Source organism: Rhinatrema bivittatum, chromosome 10 (assembly GCF_901001135.1).
Source record: "Rhinatrema bivittatum chromosome 10, aRhiBiv1.1, whole genome shotgun sequence".
In the NCBI taxonomy this organism is placed as follows: domain Eukaryota; kingdom Metazoa; phylum Chordata; class Amphibia; order Gymnophiona; family Rhinatrematidae; genus Rhinatrema; species Rhinatrema bivittatum.
The window spans coordinates 45880022-45898751 of NC_042624.1; the positions used below are offsets into that span (position 1 = coordinate 45880022).

The 18730-nt window shown below is 41.2% G+C and overlaps 1 long non-coding RNA gene across 1 annotated transcript in view; it reads left to right on the plus strand.

The window, feature by feature from the left end:
• LOC115100066 overlaps positions 1 to 3615 on the plus strand; it is a 251836-nt gene extending 248221 nt beyond the window's left edge. Inside the window, exon 3 of the long non-coding RNA XR_003858951.1 lies at positions 3489 to 3615. This is a non-coding gene — a long non-coding RNA (uncharacterized LOC115100066). The remainder of the gene's footprint in view (positions 1 to 3488) is intronic.
• Positions 3616 to 18730: the final 15115 nt, after the last annotated feature.

Here is an 18730-nt window from a genome sequence, read left to right on the forward strand (position 1 = left end):
TGCTCTCTGGGGATGTAATAAGCCTCTCTGACAATACCATGGGGTTTAACTTAGCATGGGTTTTTTTGTTCTGTCCTAATCCCCGCATGTAACAGGGGTTTTAGCACTAGAAAAATTCACACTAAAACAGTATTTAAAACCCATGGCAAGAATATCATGTCTCATGCTAATTGCAGGGTAATAAATTTATAAGCCATTCCCCTGCAATACAAGCAGCCTCGCTAATGGGAAGGCTGCCTAGCACTTTTCCTTTTACTGCAGGAAATTTCACTCATTGTCAGAGGCAAGAATTCTACTTCCCAGGGTAGAAAGGAGAGCTCAAAACCCCACTCGAGTTAAGCCAGACCAGGTGAGTCCCCTCTTCCTTCCCAAGCAGGCCAAATCCAATCCTCCTCACCTTTAAAAAGAAAATATATATTGCCAGGCTGGATTTGAACTGCCCCACCCTCCCAAACTCTCTCCTACCCATCTAAACTGCCCTCTAAATACCCACCCCCCTCCCATCCCCAGGTAACCCCCAAGTGATGTGGTAGGGCTGGTGGCAAGGAGAACACTGCTTGCACACAATGAATTAAAAGTTGTGCCAGAAAGCACAATCTAATTTAATGGAGAGTAAATGCTGTATATCAGCATAGAAATAATACTCTATCCCAAAAGTATCTTTGTCAAAGGGAGCATACAGAAACTAAAAACATTACTGACAAAACAGAAGCCTGAGAATCATCAGAAAGCAATGGTTTCTGAGTCAAATCTGATATTCCACAGCATCAGGGCTTCCCTCTCACCTTAAACAAAATTTGTTGGACACTGTCTGCCTATTGGTCCCTGCACTATTAGCTGTCAGTGAAAGGACCAAACGTTTCAGAGTTTTGAAAAGGGATTGGTCCTTTGACTGAGAGATGACAGTGGAGGGACCAATCGGCTGCCAGTGAGGGAGAATCCCTGCTGGAGTAGGCAAGATCTTCTCTGGCTAGGATTGCCTGGGGATGGATGGAATTTGGAGGGCTCTGGTCATTTTAAATGAGTAGCAAGTGGATTTGGAGCGGTGGGGGAGTTCTGCTCCAGTATGGCTAATTCTTTTTTTTAAGGTGAGATTGAATGGATGCACCGGATAGCCTGACCCGGCCCAACCACATCAGCTGGGGTTGTCTGGGGGGTGGAGGGAATTTGAAGGGCTTTGGGCACATTAGATGGATAGGAAAGGATTCAGGAGGGTGGGTGAGTTCTGCTTTGTCCAGACAACTTTTTTTAAAGTGAGAGGGAGGGAGGGAGGGCTCTCCTGAATGGCCTAGCCCATCCACATTGGGCCAAATTAGAAAGCAAGGAAGGAGATATCACATTTACATTGGGGAACTTTTTTTTGGCATGAGTTTTCTGTTTGTGTGCAGGAGACTTGTGCCTCCATCCATCGACATTGGCACATATTACAATAGCTTCCGGTCTTTCAAGACTACCATATTTTGGGGCAGATTTTAAAACCTATGCGCACGGCCTACATTATAAAATCCGGGGTTGGCGCACGCAAGGAGGGTGCACACTAGTGCACCTTGCGCGCGCCGAGCCCTAGGGGAGCCCCGATGGCTTTCCCCGTACCATCTGAGGCCGCTCCCTTCCCTATCTAACCTGCCCCCCCAGCCCTACCTAAATCCCCCCTACCTTTATTTTGTTAGTTACACCTGCCTCTGGCAGGCATAACTTGTGTGTGCCAGCCGGCTGAGCAGCAAATGGCTGCTGTGCCGGAAGCCTCAGTCCCGCCCCCGCCCCCGGACCAGCACCCTGCCCCGTCCCACCCCTTTCACTAAGCCCGGGGACATACTCGTGTCCTGGGGCTTTACGTGTTCCACCAGGCCTTTTGAAAATAGGCCCGGCGTGCATAACCCCCCTACGCGCATAAATCCAGCTGGATTTACATGCGTAGGGCTTTTAAAATCTGCCCCTTTATGTTTACACGTGGTTCCAATCTGAGAGACATCTTGGTTCATTTGGATTCTTCAAAGAATGTGTCAGTCTTGGCTATATATAATATAGTCATTGTTCAATCTGTCCAGATTCTATGCAGCTTGATGCTATGGGAATACCAATAGTGCTATCAGATTACATCATATCATAACTTGTCAGACTGTGGTGGTTATTCACATTATAGAATGCCCCTGCAAGAAATTTTATGTAGGTAAAACTACTCGGATTGTTAGTAGAAGAAATGAACATCATAGTTGCTTCAGTCACTCATGACACTGCTGTTTTGGTGGCACATTTTCATGCGTATTATCAGTTTCAAGATTTGCATTTTTCTGTCATTGATAGAAGAACTGCTGTGATGGCGATTTTTCACATTTATTATTGCAGAAAGAAGTGATGTCTACTGCTTGAAAACTGTGGCTCCAAATGGTCTAAATTTAGATATGGACCTAACTGTCAGGCCGATACAGTACAGTGCGCTCTGACGGAGCACACTGTTAACCAGCCATTGGACGCGCGTTTTCCCTTACGCCTTATTCAGTAAGGGGCGGAAAAAGCGTGTCCAACCCGCCGAACCTAATAGCGCCCTCAACATGCAAATGCCCTCCAACTTAATATCGCCATGATATTAAGTCGGAGGGTGCACAGAAAAGCAGTTTTTACTGCTTTTCTGTGCACTTTCCCGGTACCTGAAGAAATTGGCGCCTACCTTTGGGTAGGCGCTAATTTCTGAAAGTAAAATGTGAGGCTTGGCTGCACATTTTACTTACTGAATCGCGTGCGAATACCTAATAGGGCCTTCAACATGCATTTGCATGTTGAGGGCGCTATTAGGTTCGGTGGGTTGGATGCGCTTTTTCCGACCCTTACTGAATAAGGGGTAAGGGAAAACGCACGTCCAATGGCAGGTAAACAGTGCGCTCTGTCGGAGCGCACTGTACTGTATCGGCCCAACAGATAGGTCCATATCTAAATTTAGACTATGCCCGCTCTCCTGCGGACTTTACTGAATCGGCCCGTGTGTTTTTAGGAAGGCATTTACATATATGATTTTTTTTTCAGTTATATCATTACTTGGAAGCTGTTTGATTTCACAATGAATGGTATTACAATCATAAGGTGTAATTTTCAAAATTATTTATATATTTAAAACTGGGTTTTACATATATAAATGCACTTTGCTCATATAAACGGACTTTTGAAAATTGCTACAATATATGCCATAGAATTTTCAATAGGTTTTACCAGCCGAGCCCTAGGGGAGCCCCGATGGCTTTCTCCGTTCCCTCTGAGGCCGCTCCCTTCCCTATCTAACCCGCCCGCCAGCCCTACCTAAATCCCCCCCCTACCTTTATTTTGTAAGTTATGCCTGCCTCTGGCACCTATCACAGGTAAATGGGTTTTGATAATTGCTATGGTAGTATATTACTTTTACATGGATAACTCCTTTGAAAATTATCTAAGTATGTGCATTTGTTTGTCAGCATGGTGACATTAAAGTTTTTTGTTTTTGATTTATTTGTTTTCAGCATCACTTCCTGAAGGATTTCACAGCAATATCAGCATTTTTGACTAATATAAGTTAGCGTCTCTGCGGGCCTTGTTTAGAAGATCTTCTTACCCATTGAGATCAGATGATCTGGCAGTAATCAAATTGTCAAGGTAAGTGACTGTTATTCCCCTGATGCACATTTTCCTGAAACTTCAGCTGATATTAAGGTTTTGTTTTAACTGTTTGCAATTTTTGGGACTGCTTGCAATGTTTTTGGACAATGGGGTAATTTGTCTTTGAATGATAACCATAATATGTTGGATTATTTTTACTAATTTTTATTTGCATACAAAAATTACTACAATAAAAGTACATTGAGAATTTTATCCTGTTGTTTAGATTTGGACTTTTAGGGGTGGAAGATTTAGAGATCCAGGTAGTCTGTGTGACCATTTTTGGTTACTTAAGAGGCTTTAAATATATCCTGGCTTGCTGTCACCCAATCTCTAATAGGAGACCTTTGCCAGCATTGCTTGTTTGCTACGATATCTCTTTTTTTGAAGTTTGCAGACAATATTTAAACATTAGTTCTAATCTGACTAGAGATCTGCTGGAAATACATGGAAAGATGAGCCCCCAAAATGTAATAATATTAACAGTAGTATTGATGCTGGGCCTTGAGTTCACTTTCCCAGGCAGTCCATAGCAGAAGATAGACACCAAGGCAGGTATTCATATAACAAGAATATTTTGCATGAGTGGTAAATGTATTACAAGGCTGTATATTACAGAGAATTGTACAGCTGCAATACAGAGAGAAAGATAAAGAGGAGAGAAAGAGAGGAGAAGGTGTGTTTTTGTGAGTGGCCTCTGAGTCTCTCTAAATCCTTTATGATTCTATTGTTTTCGATTGCTCTTCATTTGCATTTGACCTGCATACCTTTTGCTTCTCACATATATGTGTGATTTCCAGGGTGGGGATGGATATATCTCCTCTCTTTGAAATACAAAACACTACTTTGCATCACTGAGTCTGTTAAGTAAGGCTCAATTATAGTACAATATTATTCAGAAAATCATTGAGTCGTCATGCTAAACAAGCCTACAATACAGCTGGAAACCAAAGAGGCATGCGTCAAGTGATCCATGTGTTATGTTTTGTAGGGTTTGGACACTGTGGCAGCTGACCATGCCCACGGGGGGAAGTCCCGTGAGGGGCCACAGGTCAGGCTCAGCTCCGGACACACAAACACAGATTATATCTTTTATTAGACAGTTTATGAAGCCACCAGAGGTGGCGGTAGTGAGTAGGAGATGGAGCCCAGCTGGGCTAGTATTCCTCAGGGCGCTGGTACAGCGGCTTCTCCGATAGCAGTGCTGAAGGAAGAAGAACTGAGAAAATGAGTACACTGAGATATTCACCGAGTCCCCAGTATGGAGAAGCCCCGAGATAGGGAGAGCTGTCCCTTGAGCGAGTACCAGATCCCTGGGCACAGAGACTCATTGGCAAGTACTCATGCAGCAGTTCTCCGTGGAAGATGGCACTGGTGCTGGAACGGAGGCAGGCCCTCGAGGAGCGAGTACCTGGTTCCAGGGAAACAGCTCTGAGGAGTAGATGGTAGTTGTACTCACAGATAGTGTCTGTAGCAAATTCTTCCAAGTAGAAGAGGAAATGGACACAGGCAGCGAGTCAGGGAACATGGGCCCTCGAGGAGCGAGTACCGGTTCCTGATAGTGACCTCAAAGAAGCAGAGAGGCTCCCGAGGAGCGGGTAACTCGTTAACAGCAAAGAGTCCAAATAGAAGTTGGAGGCAGAGTAGCTGGGTACGGAGAGCGAATCCCATCTGTAAGAATCCCCCTTGCTAACTCAAAGGCTAGCAATAAACAACAGGCTTAAATATCCGGGCAGCGTGACGTCATCACAGGGGGATGCCCCTGAGGTTCGCGCCATAGAGGAAATAAGAATGAGGGCCGCACGCGCCCTAAGGTACCTGAAGAGCATGGCGGGAGGCAGTGCCCAAGCCGGTCCGGGGATGCCGGAGAGGATGGCGGACAAATGCCGCGGCAGCCAGACGTCCACAAGGAGCAGGAGTCGTCGCAGAAAAAGAAAAGTAGGTGGAGTGAAGCAGTCGGGCCACGACGATTGCAACACCATGGCTCTGCTGCGTTTTTTGGGATGGGGCACAATGGCCTAATGTTTAGTGTTGAGCAAGGAGAGTAGCTGGAACTTTGGAGGTTTGTGGATGCTTGTTCTACCTCATGCAGTTTAAACTGATTAGTTTTCATGCAGTTGTGTTGGGTTGATTATTAGATACATCAGCTGGAGGGAGGCTCTGGAGCTTGTCTGTGTGTGGGGCATGGCCTTATGACATCAGAATTACCTGTGTCTTACGTTATCAGTCAGTGATGCTGGCTCCTGTAAAGCATAGCATTGTCCACATTTGTAGTCCTAACTAGGCCTGTGATTTGGCCTGGGGTGAGTCGAAAAGATCATGAAGAGGCTTTTCAATTATGTATGCATTTTGATAGCTGAAGCTAATTTAATGTTGAGTTTCCCATTAAAATTTGCACAAAAGACCTCAGTGCTGCAACAGGTCTTCTTTATGGAATATTTTCTGCTGAATGACAGGAATATAGCTTCTATAAGGCTATGTATTAGGTTCTGGAACTTAAGAGATCAGAATCCAGATGGTACTATAATTTGTTACAAACTCTATTTTAAATCATTTTACACTTTCACTGAGTTTTCATTGTACTCAAAGGACTTGCTAAAAATATTCACTATTGACACAGGGATATTTTTATTTAACAGTTTAAAAATTGTGGATTTCTGACTACACATCTGACCATCACACCCGCTAGATGGTCGGCTAGGCACCCCACCTAACCTCCGCCTGTTAAGTTAACTTCTGTCTTTTATCTCCGGCTAACCTAGTCCCCCAAGTTCATGTTACCCTGTTCTACTGTAACTTTGCTTCTTGTTTAAATGGTTTGTTAAGTTATATCCCCCTTGTTCCCTGTAAACCGACATGATATGATACGGTTCATGAATGTTCGGTATAGAAAAGAGTTAAATAAATAAATAAATAAATAAATACTAAGATAAATATAAAAATGATCAGGAGAGAATATTTTAAATAATATAAAATAAGTTATAAAAATAACTAATAGGGAGGTAGAAACTAGTAAAACTGATTTTCAGAAATACAATGTCTTGCAGTTATGGGAATTTTGAAGTAGATACTAGATCTTTTTAAGATTTATGTCTTTCTGTTATTCTACAGGGCCTTATTAAATTCCAGTTATTAAGTTAAGAATGTTAAGTTTACTCTTATGCCTTGCTGTGAAAAGTACAAGAGTGAAATAGTGACTGATTCTGATTGGTTGGAGCCAAATGTCACTTATATGAAGTCAGGATCTAAATACAAAAAACCCAGAGCTAGCTGGGATTAGTTTATGAAAAATGCAAAGTACCAGCATCCCCTTCCACCGTGACAGAAATAAATAAATTTCACAGGAACATGCACGTCAAGAACTGCAGAGCTTTAGAGCTGTCCTCTTATTTCTTAATTTGATGCAGCATGAAAAAGGTTGATCGAAAAAGCAGTGAATTACTGGTTTTGAACTGACATCCAGATTACCAGTAAGTAGTTACAAAGCAGTTAAATTCAGTAGCACAGAATCAAAGTATGGAGTAGTGTAGATTGTCAGCAACTGTAGAAGAGCTATTGAAGTTGAAGCTACTAGATAGGAGTATACACAAAAATTTTTTCTTTTATTTTGGATGCTTTTTAAATTTGTGGGTTTGGTTTCTTTAAAGTTTGCAATGATTTGTTTCATTTACTGCCAAAATAAAAATCAACAGGTAGATTTTAAAAACCCTACACACGGCCAAGCCGGGAGATACACATGTGACTCGGAAGCGTGCGGGTTGTGCGGATTTTTAAAAGGCCCGCGGCCATACATGTATCTCCTGGCACACACATGAAAAATGTTTTGAGAAAAAAGGTTGGGATGTGGGCGTGGTCTGGTTGGGGCATGGGCAGGTCGGCGCCATGAAGTCAGCTACACGCACAAGCGCGTGCCGGGATCCCACAACCACGTAACTTGCTTCTGCTATGGACTGCGTGTAAGTACTGCAGTAAAAAAAAAAAAAAAAAATAGGGTAGTCAGTGGAGTTTTAGAGGTCAGTACAAGTAGGGTGAAAGGGAGGCAAGATAGGTAGGGGGGTTTAAAACATCCGTTCCTTTACTGGGGCGACCTGGGAAATATGCCTAATGCGTCACCGCACTTACCGGCTAAAATCCCCTCCACTTATGCGCGCAAGATAGCATTCATGCGCACATGTGTGCATGGATATAAACTCGTGCGTGCATATGTACATGGGTAGGTCTTAAAATTCACCTCTAAAATTACACAAAACAAAAAAAAACAAAAAGAAACTGTCCCCTCCCCTGGTGCCAAACCAGGAAAATTAAAACCTTTCCGTCTGCCAGGGCTTTCTCCGGAAGCCTCCCCACCCTTCCCCACTTGGAGGTCCATCATCTTTATTTATTTATTGACCTCTTTCCTGTACCACTTGACATAACAATCTCATTAATAGTGTGCATTGTTGAAAGTTGGTAAATTTGTAGACTCAACCTAGATTTATAACCTTAAGAAATTTCTGCTCCAACCTCTCCTCCTTTCAATTTTCAGGAGAAAAATTGATTGTGTGAGTAATCCATTTAATATTAATAACAAAATAGAGGGATGGAGTTGTGGGGGAGGTAAGCTCCCCAGTAAACACTATTAAATTACTGTGATAGCTAGTGTAATTAACATTATGATTTCTTAACTTCAGAGTTATTAATTTAGCCACCAGAACAGGAAACCCACTACTAAGGTGATGATCTATATATGTACTTACACTAGGATTAATTATTGCCATAATCAAGAATATATACAGTAGAAGATTATTCATTTTCGTGGTCAGCAGCAATTCCACCTACAGTATAATGTGATGTTAGACACTACTGTGAAGTGCAGTTAGATGTATTGAAAGTTAGTGGGAAATTATAAACATGAGCAATCAAGGGATGTAAAAGAAAACTTCAGACCTCATTTGTAAAAGTCCTCTGCCATTCACTATGAAACATATAAATATGTGATTGAGTAGGGCAGATGCAGCATATTAAAACACAAAATACCACATTGTGAGGATATGAAATATTTATTATTTATTTATTTAAAAGCATGTATTACCCGCCCTTCCCACATTCAGAACGGGGTACAATATGAACATACATAAATCAAATTAGTAAGATAAAACAACATATTACATAATTCTTCAGTAAGGGGGAAACAATATATAGAAACATAGCAGTTGACTCTATCAGGACATAAGCACATAAGAAATTGCCATGTTGGGTCAGACCAAGGGTCCATCAAGCCCAGCATCCTGTTTCCAACAAGGCCAAAACTAGGCCACAAGAACCAGGCAATTACCCAAACACTAAGAAGAAACCATGCTACTGATGCAATTAATAGCAGTGGCTATTCCCTAAGTAAAATTAATTAATAGCCATTAATGGACTTCTCCTCCAAGAACTTATCCAAATCTTTTTTGAACCCAGCTACACTAACTGCACTAACCACATCCTCTGGCAACAAATTCCAGAGCTTTATTGTGCGTTGAGTGTGAAAGAATTTTCTCCGATTAATCTTAAATGTGCTACTTGCTAACTTCATGGAATGCCCCCTAGTCCTTCTATTATTCAAAAGTGTAAATAACCGAGTCACATCTACTTGTTCAAGACCTCTCATGATCTTAAAGACCTCTATCATATCCCCCCTCAGCCGTCTCTTCTCCAAGCTGAACAGCCCTAACCTCTTCAGCCTTTCCTCATAGGGGAGCTGTTCCATCCCCTTTATCATTTTGGTTGCCCTTCTCTGTACCTTCTCCATTGCAACTATATCTTTTTTGAGATGCGGCGACCAGAATTGTATACAGTATTCAAGGTGCGGTCTCACCATGGAGCGATACAGAGGCATTATGACATTTTCCATTCTATTAACCATTCCCTTCCTAATAATTCTTAACATTCTATTTGCTTTTTTGACTGCTGCAGCACACTGAGCCAACAATTTTAAAGTATTATCCACTATGATGCCTAGATCTTTTTCCTGGTTAGTAGCTCCTAATATGGGACCTAACATCGTATAACTACAGCATGGGTTATTTTTCCCTATATGCAACATCTTGCACTTGTCCACATTAAATTTCATCTGCCATTTGGATGCCCAATCTTCCAGTCTTGCAAGGTCCTCCTGTAATGTATCACAGTCTGCTTGTGATTTAACTACTCTGAATAATTTTGTATCATCCACAAGTTTGATAACCTCACTCGTCGTATTCCTTTCCAGATCATTTATATATATATTGAAAAGCACTGGTCCAAGTACAGATCCCTGAGGCACTCCACTGTTTACCCTTTTCCACTGAGAAAATTGACCATTTAATCCTACTTTCTGTTTCCTGTCTTTTAACCAGTTTTAATCCACGAAAGGACATCACCTCCTATCCCATGACTTTTTAGTTTTCGTAGAGGGACTTTGTCAAATGCCTTCTGAAAATCCAAATACACTACATCTACCGGTTCACCTTTATCTACATGTTTATTAACCCCTTCAAAAACATGAAGCAGATTTGTTAGGCAAGACTTCCCTTGGGTAAATCCATGTTGACTGTGTCCCATTAAATCATGTCTTTCTATATGCTCTACGATTTTGATCTTGAGAATAGTTTCCACTATTTTTCCCGGCACTGAAGTCAGGCTCACTGGTCTATAGTTACCCGGATCGCCCCTGGAGCCTTTTTTAAATATTGGGGTTACATTGGCCACCCTCCAGTCTTCAGGTACAATGGATGATTTTAATGATAGGTTACAAATTTTAACTAATAGATCAGAAATTTCATTTTTTTAGTTCCTTCAGAACCCTAGGATGCATACCATCCGGTCCAGATGATTTGCTACTCTTTAGTTTGTCATAGGAGCAAATAGAGTGGCCAGTAGTCAGCTACCTAGAAGTCCCTGAGGGGGGGATGCGTCGGGGGTGATGCATTATCGCTTAGGTTCCAGGGTAGGTAAAAAGTGGAGATAACAGAAAGCATGACCTAATGGAACACGTTTAAATGTTTATAGCGCTGTATTCTCTTGATTCAACAATGGGTGTTGGGGTTGCCAGTATGTATGACAAACAGGTTAATATGAAATGTTGAAAATCCTAGTAGTAGCATAGACATCCATGTAACCAGTTATGACTGGTAGGCTGTGATGGAAGAATGGACTAGCAGCAGCTGGATCTGTCTGGCAGACTGCAAATTGTGTAATAGCGAGAATTGCTAATGGTAACAGCTGCGTGAGTGCTGTAGCAACAAGTCTGGCTGGCAGGCAATGCATGGAGCCAAGGGGACTGGGTGATGTTCGGATAGTGCCTACAATGATATTGGTGCTAGATGTCTGGAATGTTGCAGAGCTTTGTACATTAGTATGGGAGAGTTGGGGGCTGAAGAGAACTAAGTGGGTATATTTAACATTCTACCACCACCAAGTATGGTGGAATACAAAGGAGGAAGAAAAAAAATTGTACTGGACAGGTAGAAATCTTGCAGGTAGTTATGCTCTGTGGGCATGCAGCTGGGATTTATTTTAACAGTGTGGACAGAATAATTGGACAGGTTGAATGGGCCGGATGGCCTTTTTCTGCCATCATCATCTGTTATGTTAATTGGTAATAATTAGCTCACTTCAGGCTTTTTTGTAGAAGTTTAATTGTCTCTACTTATTGTTTTCTTAATCAGGTCTCTTGTTAATAGAAGTCTTGTAACCAAATACTATAAGCATGTAGTTGATGGTAATCTTTCCATCTGAAACTTAAGGCTATTAACATGATTAAGAAAATAATGAGGGGAAGCAATTGCTTGAGGAATCTCATGAAAGAGAGGCAAGGTGGAATGAATAAAGGTGAATGAATGCCAAGTGATCCATTCTCTCTTTCTATTGCTGTGCAAAATTGATGTAATAATTTATCTAATGCAATGATATAATTTATCTAGAATATGGCATCTTCACAATTGATCACTGAGAATATAGTGTTGTCATAAGGCCTGTTTGTGACTAAAAATTTATATTAATCTCAAGGTATTCTGCTTCAGGACAAAATCAGTGGCAAAACTCATATTGGAATGTGTTGCTCAGTAACGTAACTATAAATGAAAGCAATGAATTTTGCTTCTTTTATCTCCACATATATATATAAATCCCAGTGATATTTCTGGTTATTCATAAAGCAACATTTTGATATGTAGTAAAGTATGCATGCTTTGCTTGTCTGCTTATAACTATGACAGTCATGGGTGCACTGGAAATAATGACATTTCTAACAGACACTCGTGTGTGTGTCCATGGCTACTTATGCCTGCCAATCTTTATCTTATCCCAGTGGTAAACTGGTACGATGCAAAAACAACAAAACTGAAGGAAGCAATGATATGGATAGTTGTTAGCTTATAATGAAAAGTTATTGGCATTATGAGGTTATGCAATATATTTTAGGGTGCATACATAGCAAACTATGCAAATATGATATGAGAAGAGTGTGCCGATGTCATAATGGAGAATCACAGGTGGTTTTAGAACACAGCCAGTAGTGGTTCATTCAAAGATGAAGGTCCTAGGCTTCAGGAAAACTAACTTTGTTAAAAGAAGGGAGTTTCTCCAGGGAGCATTTACTGGGTGGGATACGTTATGGGAAGTAGAAGAGCAATGTGGGAAACTAAAACGAGATCTTGTAAGGGCAACAAACCTTTCTGTTAGAAAAGCAAATAAAGGAAAGAGGAAAAAGAGGCTACTGTGGTTTTCTTAAGAAGTGACTGAAAAGGTAAGAGAAAAATGGTTAGCATTCATAAACTACAAGGGATCACAGAAAGAGGAAAACATCAAACATATCTGGAACAGCTAACAGAAGCTGGGAAAGTAGACAGGATAACAAAAGCACAAATAGAAGAAAAATAGCAAATGTTGTAAAAAGGGGCAAAGAACTACACCGGCTTCCAATTGAACAAAGAATTCAATATAAGGCATTATGTATAATTCACAAACTAATCCACGATGAAAAAGCCGACTGGCTTAACACAGCACTATGCGTACATGTCCCACACAGAATCTTGAGATCTGCTAATAAAGCTCTACAAACCATCCCCTCTGTTAAATCAGCACGCCTCACTCAAGTAAGAGAAAGAGCACTGTCACTGGCTGGTCCTGTCCTGTGGAACACCATGCCACTCGAAATAAGGCTGCAAAGAGACTTAAAAATATTCAGAACCAACTTGAAAACCTGGCTCTTTAAACAAGCTTTTTGTAAAGAAAAAGAGTGAGAAATAGTTAGTTAAAAAGGTCGCACCAAGCAAACAGTTGTTGTTTTTAACCTATAAACACATCTTAATGTTAAATTCGAACCGCCTAATACTGCCTAAACAAACAGATAAGCTTAACTTTTACACATAGTTTATTATACTAAAATGTTACCGTACTATGATGGCACACGCTTAACTTGTAATCTATACCACTCATATTTTAACTTTATCGTGCATTTTTTGTGATGGCTACCTAACTTAATGACTGTATAGAAGAGTTTTGAAATGAAATGAAATTGAGAGGAGTAAGTGCAAAAATGTGATTGTAAGACTTAAAAGGTGAAGGGGAAGAATATGTAGAGGCTGATTAGGAGAAAAAATAATTGCTTAACAATAATTTCTGTTCCGTGTTCACCATTGAAGGGCTTGGAGTGGGAATACAGAAAACTATCATAAATTGTTATGAAAGTGAGATAGACCTCAAACAATTTTCATAGATTGTGTTTATAAGGAGCTAGCAAAATTAAAAGAGATGGGGTTAGATGAAATACATCTGAGGGTATTAAGGGAACTTAGGGAAGTTATAGCAGCTCCACTTTCAGAACGTTTTGACTCTTCTTAAGCATCAGGAAATAGTTCCAAAAGACTGGAGACAAGCAGAGGTGGTTCCTTTTCACAAAAGTGGAAGTAAGGAGGAGTCTGGGAACTACAAGCTTGTCAGTCTGATCTCAGTGGCGAGTGGCAAATAAATTAATGGACGTGCTGTAAAAGCAGATGATAGTGCAGTTTCTGGAAATCAGTGAATAAAAGGATCCAAGGCTGCAAGTTTTTCCAAAGGTAGGTCCTGACAAATGAATCTGATCAATTTCTTTGACTGAGTGACCAGACAGATCGGGGGAGAGTGCTAGATGTAGTATATTTCTTCTTAGTGTTTGGGTAATTGCCAGGTTCTTGTGGCCTGGTTTTTGGCCTCTGTTGGAAACAGGATGCTGGGCTTGATGGACCCTTGGTCTGTCCCAGCATGGCAATTTCTTATGTTCTTATGAATTTCAGTAGGGCCTTTGACATCTTTCCATTTAGACCACTTATGAACAAACTGAGTTCCTCAGGTATGGATTTTAAAGTATTTGGGTTGGAGAGAGAACAAAATGGCCGCCTGAGTGAACGACACCCTTGCTGCTCCATTTTCTGATCTCCTATAAATACTTATTATTACAGCTATGCCTCACAAAAGGGGAAGATTTGAATTTGCCCAGCCAAATTCAATGTTCTGTCGGACCATTATTTCATATCTGAGTTTGCTGTCCCTTCCCCGGACTTTAGGGCATCAAGCCCTGCTGGCGCGGTGGGGAGAGGAGCCCCTCTGTCACCTGGGGAAGTCTCCTTGAGCCCGCCAGATCCATGGCAACCTCCATCGGCTTTTTCTCCGGGCATTGCCGTCATTGCTGGGGCGTGGGTTAATGACATCACTGAGCAACCTCAGTTGGCTGGTTTTGCTGGTGTTTCCTCTGACAAAGTCCCGACTCCCCTTCTTGCTGTACATATTGAAGCTCCCGAGGTGCAGTTGGTGGAGCAAGTTCCCCGGTGGTATTGGAGGGGAATGAATCGGTGCAAGATTTGGGAGCAAATAATCTGCAGACCTCAGAGATAAAACAAAAAATGGAGATAGTCACTTTAGAGTCCCTTTGGGACTTGATTGCAGGTATGTCCTCTACATACAAGGAACAGTCCTGTCGTCTAGAAGTTGTTACCAAAAAATTGGATTCAGTAGCCAGAGATCACCAACAGGTGCTTCAAGAGCATTCCCAATCTATTCAATCCTTGAGAAAGGATGTTAAAAAATCTACAAGATTCCTCTGTTAGAACTGTGCATGAGCGTATATATTCCATGAGAAGGCTGGAATCTATTGAGAATTACCTGAGACATTTAAACTTGAGGCTGTTGAACTTTCTCAAAATATTATTCTTTAATAACTTTTAAATGATATCTACAAGAAATCCTAAAATTTTCCCCTGATCAGGTTCCTGCCATAAAGAAAATCCTGTTTCTGCCTCAGAGACAGGGTCTAACACAGATTCCGTTAGCTAATAGGGCAGATATTTCAAACTTAACTGAATACCTAGAAAATTCTAATGTGGAGATTACAGAAAGAGCTATATTGTTTGTCTATTTTTTTTTCTGAGCATGACCTTAGTTACGTGATGAGATGTTACTTTAAGAATTTAAATGGTCCATATTTTGGGGATCATGTATGGATTTATCCAGATTTGGCAAGACCAACTCAATTACATCGTAAAGCTTTTTTATTAATGTGTCCTGAAGTAATAACTTCAGGAGCAAGCTTCCAGCTATGTTATCCTTGTAGGTGTACAATTAAGCTTTCTGGTAATACTTATGTTTTCTTTAACCCAGAGCAACTATGGGAGTTCTTGAATAGTAGAGCACAAAGTCCTGTAACCAATTTATAGAGTGGATTATTATTATGTGTCTTGGGAAATCAAGCAGCATTGTGTTTTGTATTAGTTTCATTGATGCTCCTCTGTTTTCTTTAGTAATTTCCTGTCTCCAATGTTTCCTTTTGAAAATAAGAGAATGATATCTGTATTTTCTTGCTAAACGTATTAGAGATTTTTTAAATAATGTCTCTTAAGTTGCATTACAAAGTATATGTCAATATAAGTAAAAGATTGATAAACATTTTTTTTAAAAAGTGTTTGGGTTGAGTAGAAGTGACAAAGGGTAGCAATACATGGAATTCACTTCATGAAAAGGGGGGTGGGGGGGGGGGTTCTAGTAATATGCCCCAGGAATTGATCTTTGGTCTGGTTCTGTTTACAAATTTAGTGATATTATGGAAAGGTTATTGGGAAAAGTTTGTATTTTTGTAAATAATACCAAACTCTGCAACATGGTAGATGCCCTAGAAGGTATGGAAAACTTGAGGAAGGATCTATTGAAGCTTGAGAAATGGTCTGAAGTGGAGGTTCACAAACTATTACCTGTGGACTGAATCTAGCCAACCAAGGCTTTTTTTTTTTCTGGTTTGCCTACCTTCACATTAAAAAACATTCAATCTCACATGTCATTTTCTGGATCATCAGGACACATTGAAAACATACATCTTCTGCTTTTGACTGAAGGAGTTGAAGTCTGGGTGGTATGTCAGTGTAGTCAGGGTCATCTATGTGGGAACTCCTTGGTTGGAGCATCATCACAGTAGGACCTGTTCTGCTGGCATATCTTCAGAAAGGGACTACCATGACCAGCAATCTAGCAGAAGGGGCCTCCATGGCTAGTGCATAAGAAGCAGACTACAGATAAGGTTCTTCTTTGATGTTCATAACCCTCTCCAGTCTTTTCTGCATCCAAAGCCTGCTGCTTATGTGATAGCCATGGAGGTGTACCCCTCCTATGATGGCTCCAATCATTATGGCCCCCCCCCCATCAGCAGATGAGAAAGATCCACTTGAGGTAAAGAGGAGGGGTGTGAGATGAGATATAAAGGGATGGAAGGAAAATGAGAGGACACAAAGGGGGATAATGAAAGTAGGGAAGGAAAGTGAATAAGTAGGGCGAGGGGTGAGAAGGCGCAGAAGAAAGGAGAGTGGTGGGGAAAGGGGTGAGAAGAAGGGTAGGGAAGTCAGATTAAAAGGTGAGAAGGAGAAGAGGATGTGAATGAGCTAGTGAGAGATGAAATGAGGGGAAAAAGTGTGGGTGAAAAGAAGGGAATGTCAGTGAGATGGGGAAGGAATGTGAGTGAAGTAGGGGATGGAAAGGGAGTATGATTGAGGTGGGGGAGTAATAGAGGAATAAATGGGAAAGGAGGGGTGGAAGAAAGAGGAGAGAAATGGGAGGAAAGTAGAGAAAAAGAGTATTTTGAGAGTATGTGAGTGGGAGACAGTGTGCCACAAACACACCATCCCACCATTGTCTCATTCCCTCCCACTGGATTGTCCAGCAGCAAGAGGGGGGCTTCCCAGTCTTTTGCATCAAGTGTCACATGTATGATTTTTTTACCCGCTGGTGAGATATTGTACATGTGCATGCGATGCAAAGAGAGCCTGTCTCTTAGAGAATGAGTCTGATCTCTGGAGGCTAGCGTGGCAGACCTGGAGGAGCTGAGGCAGACAGAGAGGTATATAGATGAGACCTTCAGGGACATAGTAGCCAAGTCCCAACTTCAGACTGGCAGCCCTGGTGATGCCTTGGAGGAAGAAGGTCTCATGATCAGAGAGAATCAACCTGGTATAGCAAGAAAGGATACTGTAGCAAGGACCTGCTTTCCAGGTGGTGCATTGTCCTTTCACACCAAGGATGTGTCTCCAAGGCCTACTGCCCAGGAAGGAAAGGTTAGGTCAGCCGTCATAGTTGGTGATTTGATTATTAGGAATGTAGACAGCTGGGTGGCTGGTGGGCATGAGGATCGCCTGGTAACATGCCTATCTGGTGCGAAGGTGGCGGACGTCACGCGTCAGGATTTTAGACAGTGCTGGGGAGGAGCCAGCTGTCGTGGTATATGTGGGCAACAACGACATAGGAAAATGTGGGAGGGAGGTTCTGGAAGCTGAATTTAGGCTCTTAGGTAGAAAGCTTAAATCCAGAACCTCCAGGGTAGTATTCTCTGAAATGCTCCCTTTTACTTTGTAAAGACTATTTCTGACCTTCGGATCTGTCCTACAACTCTAGTCTCCCAAGTTATTTACATCTCCAGTTATATTTCCTCCAAATTATATATAATTGTATCGTTATATATCCTTCACATGTTTAGTACGCCTCCAGTGTATTATTTGATTTTAACTGTTTACTGGTTTTAATTTATATCTGCTATGTTCCATTCTAAATTATTTGATTGTAAAGCTTGTTGCTGAATTATTGTTCATTGTAAACCAAGGTGATATTTTTTCAGTGTGCCACGGTATATAAAAAAATATTAAATACATAAATAAATAAATAAATAAATAAATGAATCTCTGAGACATGGTGGAAGGAGGATAACCAATGGGACAATGCTATACCAGGGTACAAATTATATGGCAATGACAGAGAGGAGCACCCGGGAGACGATGTTGTGCTTTATGTCGGGGATGGCATCCTGATTGAGACTAAATGCACAATCAAATCTTTATGGGTAGAAATCCCTTGTGTGTTGGGGAAGACTATAGTGATAGGAGTATACTACTGTCCACCTGGTCAAGATGATGAGACAGACAGTGAAATGCTAAGAGAAATTAGGGAAGCTAACCAAATTGGTAATGTGGTATTAATGGGAGATTTCAATTACCCAAGAAACCAGAAGCAGGGTTCTGCACTACAGAGAAATCCAAATCAAACCAGTGCAGATTATAGAATTTTGTGTCCTGATCAAAGGAGGATTCCAAACGTTTTATGTGAAGACAACTTATAATTTTTATTGCGGCAACTCCACTGCATAATATTATCACGGCAAATAATTTTCAAGGTGCCCCAACACGGTCCCGTGTTTCGCCGGTGGCTGCATCGGGGGGACCAACAAGGAATTCATTTAATCTTGGCACTCCCTGCCAGTTTTTGAATATTGTCGTACCAAGATTAAATGAATTCCTTGTTGGTCCCCCCGATGCAGCCACCGGCGAAACACGGGACCGTGTTGGGGCACCTTGAAAATTATTTGCCGTGATAATATTATGCAGTGGAGTTGCCGCAATAAAAATTATAAGTTGTCTTCACATAAAACGTTTGGAATCCTCATTTGATCAGGACACAAAATTCTATAATCTGCACTGGTTTGATTTAGATTTCAATTACCCCAATATTGACTGGATAAATGTATCATCGGGACATGCTAGAGAGATAAAGTTCCTGGATGGAATAAATGACAGCTTTATGGAACAATTGGTTCAGG